Genomic DNA, 15,572 nt, shown 5'->3' on the forward strand with positions numbered 1-15,572 from the left:
AATTTCCTCACTTAAAAAAAAAAAAGGAAGAAAGAAAGAAAGAAAATTGTTGGGAAAACTGGAAAATAGTATGGCAGTAAACTAGGTCAAAATGGGTACAGGATTTACACATATAGGGTGATTTCATAACCAAATTAATAAAGCATGGAATAGTTTATCTGTCAGATTTATGGATTGGGGAAGAATTTAGTACCAAAGAAGATATAGAGAGCATTAAAAAATGAAAATAGGTAATTTTAACTACATAAAATTAAAAATCATGTGCAAAAACAAAACTAATGCAACAAAAATTATAAGGAAATCAGAAAACTGGGAAAGAAATTTTGCAACAGTATCCCTGATAAAAGCCTCATTTCTCAAATATACAGAGAATGAAGTCAAATTTATTAAAATATGTCATTCTTCAAATGATAAATGGTCAAAGGATATGAACAGTTTTTAGACAAAGAAAACAAAGTAATCTATAGTCATATGAAAAAATACTCTAAATCACTATTGGTCAGAGAAATGCAAATTAAAACAACTCTGAGGTACCATCTCACACCAATCAGAGTGGCTGATATAACAAAAAAGGAAATTGTTGGATGTTGGAGGAGATGTGGGAAGACTGGGACACTAATACACTTTTGGTGGAGTTATGAACTGATCCAACCATTCTGGAGAACAATTTGGAACTATGCCCAAAACACTATAAAACTGTTCATACCCTTTGATCCATCAATACCACTGCTAGGTTTATGTCCCAAAGGCATCCCCAAAAAGAAAGACCTATTTGCACAAAAATTAACAACTTTTTGTGGTGGCTAAAAATTGGAAATCAAAGAATGCCCATCAGTTGGGGAATAGCTAGACAAGCTGTAGTATATGATTGTGCTGGAATATTATTGTGCTATGAGAAATGACTAGCATTATGATTTCAGAAAGGCCTTGAAGGACATATATGAACTAATGTATAGTGAAGTCAGCAGAACCAGGAGATTGTTTTGCACAGTGACAGCAGTATTGTTTAATGAAGAACTGTGAATGACAACCATTCTCAGCAATACAATGATCCAAGACAATTCCAAAGGACTAATGATGAAGCATAGGATCTGCCTCTAAAGAAAGTACTGATATGGATTGAACAGACTGAAGTATGCTACTTTTTTACTTTTTTCTTTACTTTTTAAAATTTTATTCAACTTTTCCTATACAAAATGAGTAATATGGTAACGTTTTACATAATTGTACATGTATAACCTATATGTGATTGCTATTCACCTCAGGCAGGGGAGGGAAAGGGAGGGAAGGAGGGAAAGAATTTGGAATTCAAAACTTTAAATAAAGACGTCTGAAAAAGATAAAGAAAGAGAAAATAGCATTCTTCCATCTGCGTTCAGACTCCATCAGTTTTTTCTCTGGAGGTGTAGAGCATTTTTTCATTATGTATCCTTTGGATCACTGCATTGCTGAGAATTTGAGGTAGGTCTTAAAGGATGGGTGATGATGTGTAGCTTTAATCATAACAGGAAAAAATGAGAATGTGCACCTAATTCATTCTTGCCATTCAGAATCAGATTATTAAAAATATCTGTTCTCAATCAAGCCATCACCAAGAATTCAGTAAGTGCCTGCTGTGGGCCATGCACACAGGTGAAAACATTTGGCAAGCATTTATTTCTGTGTTTCATACTTTTGCTGATGTTTATTGAACAAGATTTATTCCAAAGAATCTTAAATTATTTTAATCTCTCTCAGTTGGAAACACATACATCCAGTGACTGAGGAATAGCTAAATAAATTGTGGCCTATGAATGTAATGGAAATGACAAAATACGAAGGATACAAAAATGTGGAAAGGCTTACATAAAATCATGCAAAGTGAACAGAGTCAGAAAAACATACAAATGACTTTTTTTTTCCTTTTTTGCGGGGCAATGAGGGTTAAGGGACTTGCCTAGGATCACACAGCTAGTACCTGTCAAGTATCTGAGGCTGGATTTGAACTCAGGTCCTCCTAAATCCAGGCTCAGTGCTTTATCCACTGCACCACCTAGCTGCTCCCTGTTTTCTTACAAAGAAACCAATTTTTGAAATGAACAAGAAAAACATGTCTTAAACATTCAGAAGATGTCATTAAAATTATTTTGTCAAAAAACTAATTTACAAATGGTGAATGGTTTGGAATTTATGGCCTTCTGTCTAATGTATTTATTTATAATTTATATTTATATACATTTACTTTTTATTTGAATGTTTGTGGTTGTTGATGGGTTTTTGCAGTCTAGACTTGTGATTTCATGGGTGTGGGAGGAGTCCAGGAGTTTGCAGCTGTCTAGAGCAATGAAAGCTGAAGTGATTTGTCAATGATTAATTAGTTTGTATCATAGGAAGAACTTGAATTTGGGCCTTCCTTACTACTTTTTTGTCTGATAGAAACAAAGAAATCAAGCCTAATTCCTCTTCTAAATGTCTCTCTTTCTCCATTCTTCTGGAAGTCACAGTGCTGGCCTGCCATCAGAAAGGGACCCTTGGGCCAGTCCAATAGGGTTTTCTTTTTTCTCTCAAAGTGTGGATTCTGAGCCAAGAAAGGAATCTGTACTTGCCATACCATTGACCACAACTGTTTATTGGTAAAGTGACTTGATGGGAACATATACATTTCACCCAAACTTTGACCTCCAGATTCTTGAATACACTGGGGTCCTTGAGAGCATAGCAACTGCTTTAGGTAATTGGCTGGGTGGATAGGGTCAATAGTTTTAAGAAGGCTAATAGTTTTTAGTCAATACTGCAGCTCAGTGGCCACTTTGGAGGGTTTTTCTCTGCCTTTGATTGGTAGCTCAGAAACCCATGTCTCAGTCTACCAGCTTTTATATGTTCTAAAAACATGAGTTAGCAAAGATTATAATCCTCAGCCTTTCCCGTTAAGCTCCTAATCCTGGGCGAGCCTTATGCAGAATTTTAATAAAGGGACAAACATTAGAGAATTCTCCAGTGGGGTCTCTCAGATAGGGGCATGCTCTTGCAATAATGTCAATGCACAAGCTAATCAAGACATACATCACACTCAGGTTAGGGGAGATGTTCTATTCCAGCACCATGTGCCTTGGGGTGGAGGTCTTATCTGGACCAAACATGAGACAAAGAACAAGAAAGGAGCAATTCCAAGAAACAGTAAGGCAAGTGGTAAGTCCCATGATTTGGGGAATGCGCTGAATCATCAAACAGGGACAATCTGTTGAAAATGTGTGACAAAGAAAGCAATGGCCTGTCCCCTGGACTGCAACATTTATGAGGACAGGGCTTTCCTCTTTTCTTCTCTGCATCAACTGAGTGGCACTCAATGCCCAGTATAGGCAAATTCACTGTTAGCACTTGAATCCTGTGGGTTGTTTCTCACCAGCTCAGCCATTTGGGGTTCTTGTTCCTCCCAGGAGCTCCATGAAATCCAGCCTCACTTCTGAAATTCCGCTACACTCCAAGGTGACTCCAGGCTGATCCCCTGCCCTAGACCTTGGGTTCTTACTGGATGGGGAATGAAGAGCCCACCCTGCACAGGGCAAAATGTCTCCTGTAACCAAGACTGACCAAATGAATGCTCTCCCTCACTCCAGAAAGCCCCCTGGCTTCCCTAGCTTGCTTCAAGTCCCAGGGAAAATCCTGCCTTCTACAAGATGCCTTTCCTGATACCCATTAATCTTAGTGCCTTCCCTCTGTTGGTTAGTTCCAGTTAATCCTCAATATAGCTTCTCTGTACCTACTTGGAGGGATGTTGTCTCCACCATTAGACTGAGTTCCTTGAATGCAGGGATTGTCTTTGGCCCTTCTCTGTCTCCTCAGCCCTTAGCACAATTCCTGGCATGTAGTAGGCACTTAATCAATGGTTACTAACTTAAGGAAAGAAAAAGCGAAGTCACAACTCTTTTCCTGAGTCAGGTGTGAGGAAGGTGTGGGACCAGGGATTCCCAGATGTCCAGTTGTGGCAGCAAGAGACAGTTCTTCCCAGGCTTCTAGATGGACACACTGAGGACCTCATGCAGGTCAGGGACCTTCCCATAAAGCCTGTCAGAGGCCAGCGGCTGACCTGTAATGTTTGCCCCTGTCTTCATTGGGGTAATCAGGAAGCAAAACTAAACAAACATTTTGTGGCTCCTGAGCATTCCTTTCTTTTGAAAGGCTGTCTCTGCTCTAGAGATGGCCTACTCTTCTCTCTCTGTCTCTGTCTCTCTGTCTGTCTCTGTCTCTCTTTTTTCTCTGTAGTGGTTACCTTTTCCTCTAGGACTGTCCATGCTTCATGCAAGCTCTTTACAGCTCCCTGCTTGTAACAACAAAAGCAAAAAACTAAACTGAGCAAGAACCCCATGCCAACCCCTCCCCATGTAAGCCCATGGTGCTGGCCTATTTCACTGCTGACCCAGGTAGGGGGCTGTTGTCCTGGTATGTGGGCTGTCTTAGTATGTAGACAGAGGTGTCGTCTCCCAATACCCAAAGCTGATTGGATGGGGGACAGGAGAGGTGTGGAAGCCTTAGTGGAGGATATGGGCTCCAGGCAGTTTCCCACCATCATTAGCAGTACTGACCAGAAAGTAGAAGCTGGAAGTGCTGAGACAAAAAGATTACCCTCTTTGGATTATTATTATTAGTTTTTTTTTTCTTTGGCAGGGCAATGAGGGTTAAGTGACTTGCCCAGGGTCACACAGCTAGTAAGTGTCAAGTGTCTGAGGCTGGATTTGAACTCAGGTCCTCCTGAAAGCCAGGGCTACTGCTTTATCCACCGTACCATGTAGCTGCCCCCTGGAGAACCCTTATTGAATCCCTTTCCTCCTCCTGCCCTAGCCTAGAGACCATTCATCCTTCCCCTACTGCCCCTGCCTTGTCCTTCCCCTACTGCCCCTGCCATTGCTGGGTATCCCCTTATGCCTCAAGCTTTTTCTCGTGCAAATTAAGAGGTACCAAGTGAAAACTTCTTACTTTTAGCATCCCTGTTTGGTCTTTGTCTTTTGGGCAAATCCCCTAAGTCTGGAGAGCTGTTCCAGTGGACAGGCACACTTATCAGTCAGGGTCAGAGAAGACACCATCTTTCTCCCCTTGGGAATAGTCACTGCAGGGATTACTCTCTTCCCAGTATGTAGCAGCAGAGGGTCTTCCCTGCTCAGGGCCCAAGGATGATGTGATGGCCTTAGAGGCCAGGCTCAGGGCCAGCCCAAGAGAGCTGAGAAGTTGTTGGTGTCTGAAGGGGCTTCTCTTTCTGTGCTTCTCGACCACATTTTGGTAGTGTTTCCTAAGAGGCTCTTGAGATTCCCCAGTTATCCCAGGCTCCCTAGGGTAGCAGGTCTCCCAAGGCCTACATTCCCTGGGCAAATGTATCCAGGTAGAGGGAACCTCCCTTGTGTCCCTGAAATTTCACCACATATATAATTCAGCCATGCTTCTTTCCTCCTCCCCTGGATATCTCTTCCCTTAAGGGACTTTATAAGGAAGTGGTCTGACCAGGAAACACTCCCCAGGGGGACTGATGTAGCAATCACAGGGTTCTACTAAAAGTCAGCAGGATGACAAGAGGAACAGAAACCAAACATGCCTCAGGTTAGGACAGTGATTCTCCCAGTGTGAAGCAGGGACCCCATTAATACAGAACATTTTCTAATGAAGATAGTATAACTGATGTCAAGGAAGCCAACAGGAAAGATAGAATTGTGAAGTTCAGATGGGAATGGTGAATGTGGTTAAATCTTGCAAAAAGATCAAGGAGGATGAGACTTGAGATAAGGTGATTGATTGGTCATTGGTGACCTTGGAGCAAGCTTATCCAATAAGAGAGGATAGGATGAAACGTGACTTATAATGAGCGAATGGATGATGAGGAATTAAATGTAGATAGCTCTTCCAAAAAGTTTGGTGGTTAAGAGAAGGAGCAAAATATTGAGGAAGTTAGAGGGAGGTTGAAAAATCAAGGGGAGATTTCTTTTTTTAAGGAAAAAGGAGAGCTAAGCACATTATAAGAAGATGGGAAAACATTTTTAAAATAAGTAGATTGGAAAGACAAACTACAAGAAAGTCAGCAAAGATGAAAAATGATGAGAGATGAAAGATGCAAGAAAGAGGACAATTAATAGAGCAAGGACTGAGAAGAGGTGGAAGGGGGTTGTATTAACAACACAATCAGGCAGTAATGAGGAGAAAGATTTCTTCTTTAAGCACAGAAGTAAAGCAAAGAGGATGAGTGAAGACAGACGTTTTAAAGTTGGATAGAACTGAGTACTTTTTTTTCTCATATAAATCCCAGACCTGCTGCTTTGCAAAGTCTTCCCATTGTTCCACATTTTGTCTCATAGGATAACAAAAATCAAACTTAATCCCTTTCCACAGGATGGCCTTTCAAATACTTGAAGTCAGTGATTAAGGGCCCCAAAACCTTCCATCTTTTTTTTTTTTTGGTGGGGCAATGAGGGTGAAGTGACTTGCCCAAGGTCACACAGCTAGTAAGTGTCAAGTGTCTGGATTTGAACTCAGGTCCTCCTAAATCCAAGGCCAGTGCTTTATCCACTGCACCACCTAGCTACCCCAAAACCTTCCCTCTTACAGGCTGAAAACATCCAATAATTTCCGTTGATCTTCTGGGGCATGGTTTTTTTCATTTCCTCATTTTGCTGATTGTTCTCCTCTGCACATGGGCCAGGGTGTCAATATCCTCCCTAAAATATGACACACAGAACCAAACACAATATTCAAGATGTGATCTGACTAGACCAGTTCTTCCTCATTTTGGATACTTTCCTTCAGGTCCAATGAACTTTCTCCTCTCCTTCCCCCATTCTAGGGTGTGCTGGCAAATGTTTAACAACCAGCTCTCTGGGGGGAAATTACATATTTCACACTTTTAAGTTTAATCTGCCTTATTATACATTTTCTCCACAACTTTCTTAAGTGTAGACAATCAAGAAAACAATAAATCAAGACTTTATTTGTAGCGTTTGTCAATTTCTGAGATGTAAATGCTCACACTGAAAATTTTACTATCAGCTCTCCTGAGACAAGATGAACTGGCTCCAGCACACCCTGCCCTGTCACAGAATATTACTGGCTTATAGAGAAATTGAATTTCACCAAACCCCAGGCCTTTTTAAAAACATTAATTAATTAATTTTTTGGGGGGGGTAGGCAATTGGGGTTAAATGACTTGCCCAGGGTCACACAGCTAGTAAGTATCAAGTGTCTGAGGTTCAAATCCAGCCTCAGACACTTGACACTTAGTAGTTGTGTGACCCTGGGCATGTCACTTAACCCTGATTGCCTCATCCCCCCCCCCAAAAAAAAAAGTCAAAAGAAATTCATCACAAAGTTTTTCTTCATTATGATGTAAATCAACAAAAAAGAGGCAGTTAATACTTTAATGTGCTCTGAGTGGAGAGCCAGGTCCTCTCTTCTATACTATCAGGCACTTCCAGAAGCAGATTTAACTTCTTCTCCACAGGGAGGATTGAATCACACAGAACACATTATTCATGTTCCTAAGAACTGGACTCTCCCTGCTCAATCCCCCATTACTTATAGAATTGCAATATGTTGGTGTTAGAAGGTATCTCTTTGGAAAACTAGTCAAACTCAAAACTCAACATCAGTCTCTACCACAACACACCTGACAAGTCCTCATCCAGCCTTTGCTTGAAGGCCATCAATGAGAAGGAGCTCAACACATTCTAAGGCATCTCATTTTACTTTTAGAGAGCTCTAATTGTTAGGAAATTTTTCCTGACATCAAGCTTAAATGTACCTTCTTGGTAATTTCTCCCTATTGTCAGTCAATAAACGTCTAAGCAGGTGCAATGCTGAGCCCTGGGGATACAAAAAGAGACAAAATACAGTCTATGCCCCAAGGAGATTACAGTCTTAAGGGGGAGACAACAAGTAAACAGATACATGCAAATAAGCTATATATAGGATAAATAGGACATAATTAAGAGAGGGAAAGTAGTAAAATTAAGAGGGATTGGAAAAGGCTTCCTGTTAGAAAATGGGATTTTAGTTGGGGCTTAAAGGAATTCGGGGAAAGCAGGAGGTGGAGATGAAGAGGGATAGCATTTCAGGCACATGGGAACAATCAGAAAAAAAATGCCCAGAGCTGAGAGATGGTGTCTTTATCCTCCCTGTCACCATAGTAATTATCAATGTTGAGGGTTCCTTTCTGTTTCTTATTCAGATTTTAGCCTCTTTTGCATCCTTTAAGGCTGAGTTCTGCTCCTGGGGTACAGCATGCACTGTCCCAAGCTTCTTTTGCTGGGAGCCAGGGGCCCAGTCACCGGCTTTTCACTCTGAGGTGTCAGCAGTTTGCAACTCACTCACTGCATTGGAGTGGCCCAGTCTACTTGGGCCTATTGGCTAGCACATTGCCTTCTGTGTTGGCCTGCTGTGCCTCTAGCTTGCTGAGCTAGGACCTTGGGCCTTAGCTGCTGATCTGTGCTGTGGCTAAAAGCCTTTTGCTGGTTTGACCAAATACGCTTTGCACTGAGCTGTGCTCCTCTTTTACCCAGATGAAACAGACCTTTCCCAAAGATCTTCCACGTTACCTTAAATAAGAAGATTATTTTACTCCATTTTTTGCAGGTTTTGCAGCTCCAGAATTTGTCAAGAGGCTTATTTAAACATTTCTGAGGTAAATTTGGGAGAGCTCAGGCAGCTTCCTGGTTTCACTCCACCATCTTGACTCCCCCTTCACAATTCCAGATGGTGTCTTGTTTGTACAACACCAAGGAGGTCAGTGTCGCTGGATCAAAGAGCATGTTCATGGACAAGGTGTAAGAAGACTGAAAAAGTAGAAGGGGATAAATTATGAAGAGCTTTGAATGCCAGAGGATTTTGTATTTTATTTTTGTTGTTGTTGTTCAGTTGTGTTCAACTCTTTGTGACCCCCACTTCTGAGGTACTTTTTGGCAAAGATACTGGAGTGTTTTGTCATTTTCATCTCCAGCTTATTTTTACAGATGAGAAAACTGAGGCAAATAGTGTTAAGTGACTTGCCCAGGGTCACACAGCTATAAGTATCTGAGGCAGGATTTGAATTCATGAAATTAAGTCTTCCTGATTCTAAGCCCTTTTATATTTGATCCTGAAAGTAATAGTGTAGTTTATTGAGTAAGAGGTGATGTGGTCAGGCATGCGCTTTAGGTAAATCACTTTGGTGGCTGAATGGTTGTTTGTCATTTGATCTCAAAGAGGACCATGACATCGGGGTGCTACTGGATTTAAGTGAGGGAGGGCTGTGCAAGGTCACCAACCTCATTCTCTCCTTCAGAGCCATCCATGTCCAATGGCAAGATATATATCAGGACTACTGGAGATGGCCCTGGATATTTTAAGGCAATTGGGGTTAAATGACTTGCCCAAAGTCACACAGGTAAGAAGTGTCTGAGGTCACATTTGAACTCAGGTCCCTTTGATTTCAGGGCCAGTGTTCTCTACTGCAACACATAGCTGTTGAATGGAGGATAGATTGGAGTAAAGAGAGACTTGAGGCAGGCAGACTCACCAGAAGGATATTGCAATGGTCCAAGAGTGAGGAGATGAGGGCCTGCACCAGGGTGGTGACACTATCAGAGGAGAGAAGGGGGAGTATTAGAGAGATGTTACAAAGGTGAAATTGGTTCTTGGTTCTACCTCTTGGACCAAGGAAACTCCATGGCAGCTTTTCTGGTACTTGGAGAGGACTATCACAGCCTTTTCTGTTCCAAGATATAAACGTTCTCACTTCCTTCAAGTGATTCTCCTTTGACAGAAACTAGAAACCCTTCACCCAACCCTTCTGATTGTCTCCTCTGAACAATCTCTAGCTTGTCAGTGTCCTCCCTAAAATACAATACTCTGGATGTATTTCTGATCAGGACAGAGTACAATGGGACTACCACCTCCTTTTCCTAGACCCTATTGCCCTCTTAATGCAACACAAGATCACAATATCTTTTTATGTCATATTACATTTTTGAATCATTTTGATTTGCACACCATCAAAATGTCCTGGTATTTTTTTTTTCAGATAAACCACTGCCTAGTAATGCTTCCCTTATTTTCTACTTATGAAACTGGAGATGGATTTAACTTTTTTGGGGGGGGGCGGAGCAATGAGGGTTGAATGACTTGCCTAGGGTCACACAGCTAGTAAGTGTCAAGTGTCTGAGGCTGGATTTGAACTCAGGTCCTCCTGAATCCAGGGCCAGTGCTTTATCTACTGCACCATCTTTTAGTCCTATTAATTTTCATCTGATTAAATTTAGCCCGGTGTTCTAGTTGTCATTGTATAAATTGTTTCCTTGGTTCCATTCACTTCACTCTGCATCAATTTATACAAGTCTCTCCTTGTTTCTTTGAAAATAACTCCTTTAGCAAGAGGAGTTCAGAGAAACTTGGAGGGTCTTCCGTGAGCTGATGATGAGTGAGATGAGCAGAACCAGAAGAACATTGTACACAGTATCATCAACATTGAGTGTTGATCTACTGTGATGGACTATATTCTTCTCACCAATGCAATGGAACAGAAGAGTTCCAGGGAACTTGTGATAGAAGAGGATCTCCAAATCCAAGGAAAAAAAAAAGAACTGCGGAATATAGATGCTGAATGAACCATACTATTTCTTTGTTTTTGATGCTGTTGTTTTTTTTCTATTTTGAGGTTTTTCATCATTGCTCTGATTTTTTCTCTTATAACATGACTAACACAGAAATATGTTTAATGTTATTATGTGTGTATATATATATATAAAACCTATATCAGATTACCTGCTGTCTAGGGGAGGGGGGGGAGGGGAGGGGAGGGAGGGAGAAAAATCTGAAATTATAAAGCTTGTATAAACAAAAGTTGAGAACTATCTTTACATGTAATGGAAAAAAAATAAAATACTTTATTAATTAAAAAAAATAACTCCTTTAAGAGAAATGAAAATTAAAACTACTCTGAGGTACCACCTCACACCTATCCAATTGGCTAATATGACAAGAAAGGAAAATGATAAATGTTGGAAAAAGATGTAGAGAAATTGGAACATTTATGCATTGTTGGTGCATTGTGAACTGATCCAGCCATTTTGGAGAACAATTTGGAACCATGCCCAAAAGGCATATGCATACCTTTTGAGCCAGTAATACCACTACCAGGTCTATATCCTAAAGAGATCATAAAAAAAGGAAAATGACCCACATGAACAAAAGTATTTATAGCTGCTCTTTTTGTTTGTGGCTTCAAAGAATTGGAAATTGAAGGGATGTCCATCAATTGGAGAATGGTTAAACAAGTTATGGTATATGAATGTAATGGAATACTATTGTGCTGTAAGAAATGATGAGCAGACAGATTTCAGAAAAACCCGGACTTACCTGAATTGATGATGAGTGAAATGAGCAGAACCGGGAGAACATTGTACAAATAACAATATTGTGTGATGATCAACTGTGTTAGACTTAGCTTCTCACCAATACAATGATCCAAGAAAATGCCAAAAGACTCAGGTAGAAAATGCTCTCCACATCCAGAAAAGAACTATGGATCCTGGATGCAGATTGAAGCATGCTATTTTCATTTTTGTTGGTGTTGTGCCTTTTAATTTCTTCTTTCTTGCATTTTCTTCCCTTTTGTTCTGATTCTTCTCACAACATGACTAATGTGGAAATATGTTTAACATGGTTGTAATGTATAACCTGTATAAGATTGCTTTCTGGATTCAGGAGTAAGGAGGGAAAAGACGTAGGGAGAAAAATTTGGAACTTAAAATTTTCCAAAAATGAATGTTAAAAACTATCTTTACATGTAATTGGAAAAAAATAAAATAAAATACTATTAAAATAACTCCTTTATAATTTCCAATAGCACAATAGTATTTCATCACATTTATAAACAGAAACATATCCAGCTATTCTCAATTAATGGGTACTTCCTAAGATTCCCTTTCTTTGCCACCTGAAAAAGAACTATAAATATTTTTGTATATCCATAGAGTTTATTTTGCTTAGGACTAATCCCTCCCTTAGTCCATATTTTCTCTAATTTCTCCTTCTCCTTTCTCTCTTTATCCTAATTCCCTGTTGAGTAAAATGCATTTCTTCACTCAATTGTGTGGTGGGGGTATCTTTATTCTTCCATTTTTTGACTAGTTCAGATGAGAGTGAGGTTTAAGTATCAGCCATTCTCCCTATACCTTCCTCCTAGTTTGTATAGACTTCTCCGTACACACTATGATTATATGAGATAGTTTCCCCTAACTTTCCTCCTCTAGTATAATCCTCTTCCCCTCCCTTTATATTCTTCTTTTAAGATCATTAAGATATAACAGAGCCACTCTGAGCCCTTGTTTAATTAGACTCTGAGCTTTCATGGTGATACGATTCAGAGGGATCATATGTATTATCTCCCTATAATAAAATGTAATCAGTTTAGCTTTTTTTTAGTCCTTTATCATTGTTCATTCATATTTACTCTTTTATGTTTCTCTTAACTCCTGTGTTTGAACTTCAAAGTTTTTACAAAGCTTGGGTCATTTCATCAAGAATGCTTAGAAGTCTTTTATTAAAGATCCATTTTCCCCCTGTAGGATTATATTCAATTTTGCTGATCAAGTTATTCTTCACCATAGGCCCTTCTTTGTCCTCTAGAGCATTTTATTTTAAAAGCTCTCTGTGCATGTATGATGATGGCTTCTAAATTGTGTGTGATTATGATTGTGACTCTTTGGCACTTTAATTCTTTCTTTCTGACTGCTTTCAATATTTTTTCTTTGACCTAGAAACTGTGATGTTTAAAATCTAAATTGTGGTCACCTTAAATCAGAAGCTTCAGCACCAGTCTTTAGGCATTAAACATTTATTAAAGCATAGAGGTATTCACAAGGAGTTAAGAAAAAGAAGTCCTACCTAGCCTAGAGTTCTAGCCTGGTTGGGTTCTTCCTGAAGTCCTCCTCCACGAGTCTGCTTTAATCAGGAACTCACTCACAAGCTGTTTGTGGAAGCTTTTTTATAGATCTGGAACAGAGGTGGTCCTTACACACTGCTTCAGGGTGATTGGTTGCATCCAAATCCATTGTCTTTGAAGGTGTTCTCAAGTTGAGTTCACAGTCTAGTTTCTGAGAACAATATTTTCTTAAGGGATAGCCAGGTGTGATTACAATCCAATTAACTTGAAGTAGGCTTAATCAGCAGTCAATCACTCTCACTTGATTCAATCAGTATAGATTAATCTCCAGGTGGGTCTTTGAGTATCTGCTAAATCCCATTATTTCATCACATTACTCTGGATTTTGGATATAATGCTCCTGAGAGTTGTCATTTTGAGGTTTCTTTTAGAAGGTAACTCATAAATTCTTTCTGCTTCCACTTTACCCTCTGGTTCCAAGGCATCTTGGCCAATTTATCTATCCATTTATTTAGTTATTTATTCTTTCATTCATTTATTTACTTACTTATTTATCTATCTATTTTTTTATTTAGTTTTTTTTTTTGGTGGGGGGAGAGGCATGGCTGGCAAGTTTATTGGATGGGTGTTCAGTACAAGAAGCAGATGACAAACAAAGTAAATGCAGCTCCTGGGCCCCATCCTCCATAGGGAGGCTCCCTAAAGCCCCTCCAACCCCAGCTTCTCCAGGGAGAGATTGTCAGGAAAAACTAAGCCGATTTTGGAGCCATCCAGAGAAGATGGCCCTTCAGACCTTGGGGGTTGGAGCTTCTTACAGCAAGTGGCTTTTGGGGCCCCAAGAGGAGAGACTATCTAAGGGAGGTCGCCCACCAGCAGCCTCAGGGTTGGGGTCCTATCCCCTCCCTGGGCTGCATCCCAGAGAAACCTCGCTAAATGTGCCAAGGAGGGCCGGGGCGGCCCAACAAACAGCCATGCCCACTGAGCCAGTTCCATGCCAGGGACCCCCAGTAAACCCTGCTCACTCTGGGTCTGCATGACTTGGGCTGTTTTATTTTTAATTTTTTTTTTTTGAAATAAGATGACTAGGCTCTGGTTTTGGTTATGATGTTCAGGTAGTGAAATGATTCTTAATTTTTTTTTCTCCTTGATCTGTTTTCCAGATCAATTGTTTTTTTTCTATTTAAAAAAAAATCTTTGAACTTTGTTTTAATATTTATTGTTGCTTCATGGAGCGACTGGCTTCAATTTGTTCCATTCAAATTTTCAGGGAAAGTGTTGCTTTAGGAGTCTTTTGTACCTCTTGTTTCAAGTTGTTAATTCCCTTTCCTATTCATTCTTTTATAACTCTCACTTCTTTTCCATTTTTCCCTCCAGTGCTCTCATTTCATTTATAAGAACATTTTAAAACTCTTGTTTCATCATGTCTAGGAATTCTTGCTGAATTTGTGCCTAAGCTGTGTTTTTCTTTCATGCTTTGCTTGTAGATATTTTGAAGTCATTCTCTTCTTCTGAGTATATGTCTTATCTGGTTTTTGTGATGGGATTGTTTTTTTGTTTGTTTATTTTACCAGCCTACTTTCTGACTTCAGAAAGGCCAGGCTCTTTACATTTCTGCAGGGAAGATGTAGGTTGGCCCTGATGATGTTTTCTTGGTGTATTAATTATTGTGTTATTCTAGGCTTTCAAGGACATCTCAGACTAGGGACCTGTAAGCTTTCATGTTACTAAAGTGGTATGATCCAGGGCAAAGTCTGATTTACTACTCCCTTGGACTGAGCCCTGTAGATTCTTAACCTTGGTTTTGGATCTGAGTAAACTGCTGCTATTGTACTCAAGCCTCTATCAGCCAGTTAGAAAGGTATGTTGATTCAGTGACAGAATTGTAGACTCCCTTTTGGTTTGATATTCCTGCCCTAGTTATTCCTCTGCAGGCTTCAGATCAGGCTAGAAGCTAGAACTGGAAGCCTGGTTGTTTTCTCTTGGGGTCAGAAATACACAGCTCATACTTGCTTCTGAACCTGCTTCTTGCTAGGTACACAACCCAAAGCTTACAACTGCTTCTGGATTGTCACACCTAGGTACACTTCCCTTCTACTATCTGCCCTGGGTCTGTGACCCAAAACTGGACAGTGAGCAACAAAGCTGCCAGTCAACATTTGTTCCATTATGAGTCTAGGTCCTTGTCTTGCCTTTGTGTATAGTTCCGGGGCCCTGGACTGCTTGATTCCTGGCCAAACTACATTCCAAGTACTAGCAAACTACTTTGTCTATGTCCCTGGGCCAAACTAGGCTGAACAAATGACTCACTGCTTTTTCTTGGATTGTCTGAGCAGGCTTCAGTCTGCCATATTTTCTAGATCTGTTTGGAGGAGTCTGAGTTGGGGCTGGGGAGGAGGTGCTTTCTGTTCTTTCTACTCTACCATCTTGACTCCACCCTCATTCCTTCTTTTTCCCATAGGAATAGGGACTAAATTGGTGAATTCACTGATATAGAGAACTCTAAGATGAGGAAGCACGTTCTCTAAAATTTATGGTCTTAGAAAGTTGTCTAGAACATTGAGAGTTTAAGTAACTTGTCCAGGGTCACAACTATACTATGTCAGAGACAGGACTTGAACCCAGGTCTTTCTGATTCTGAGACTACTTCTCCAGCCACTACATCAGATGTGTCAGACACAAGGCCTGTGGGTCACCTGCA

Source organism: Dromiciops gliroides, chromosome 4 (genome assembly GCF_019393635.1).
Source record: "Dromiciops gliroides isolate mDroGli1 chromosome 4, mDroGli1.pri, whole genome shotgun sequence".
NCBI lineage: Eukaryota > Metazoa > Chordata > Mammalia > Microbiotheria > Microbiotheriidae > Dromiciops > Dromiciops gliroides.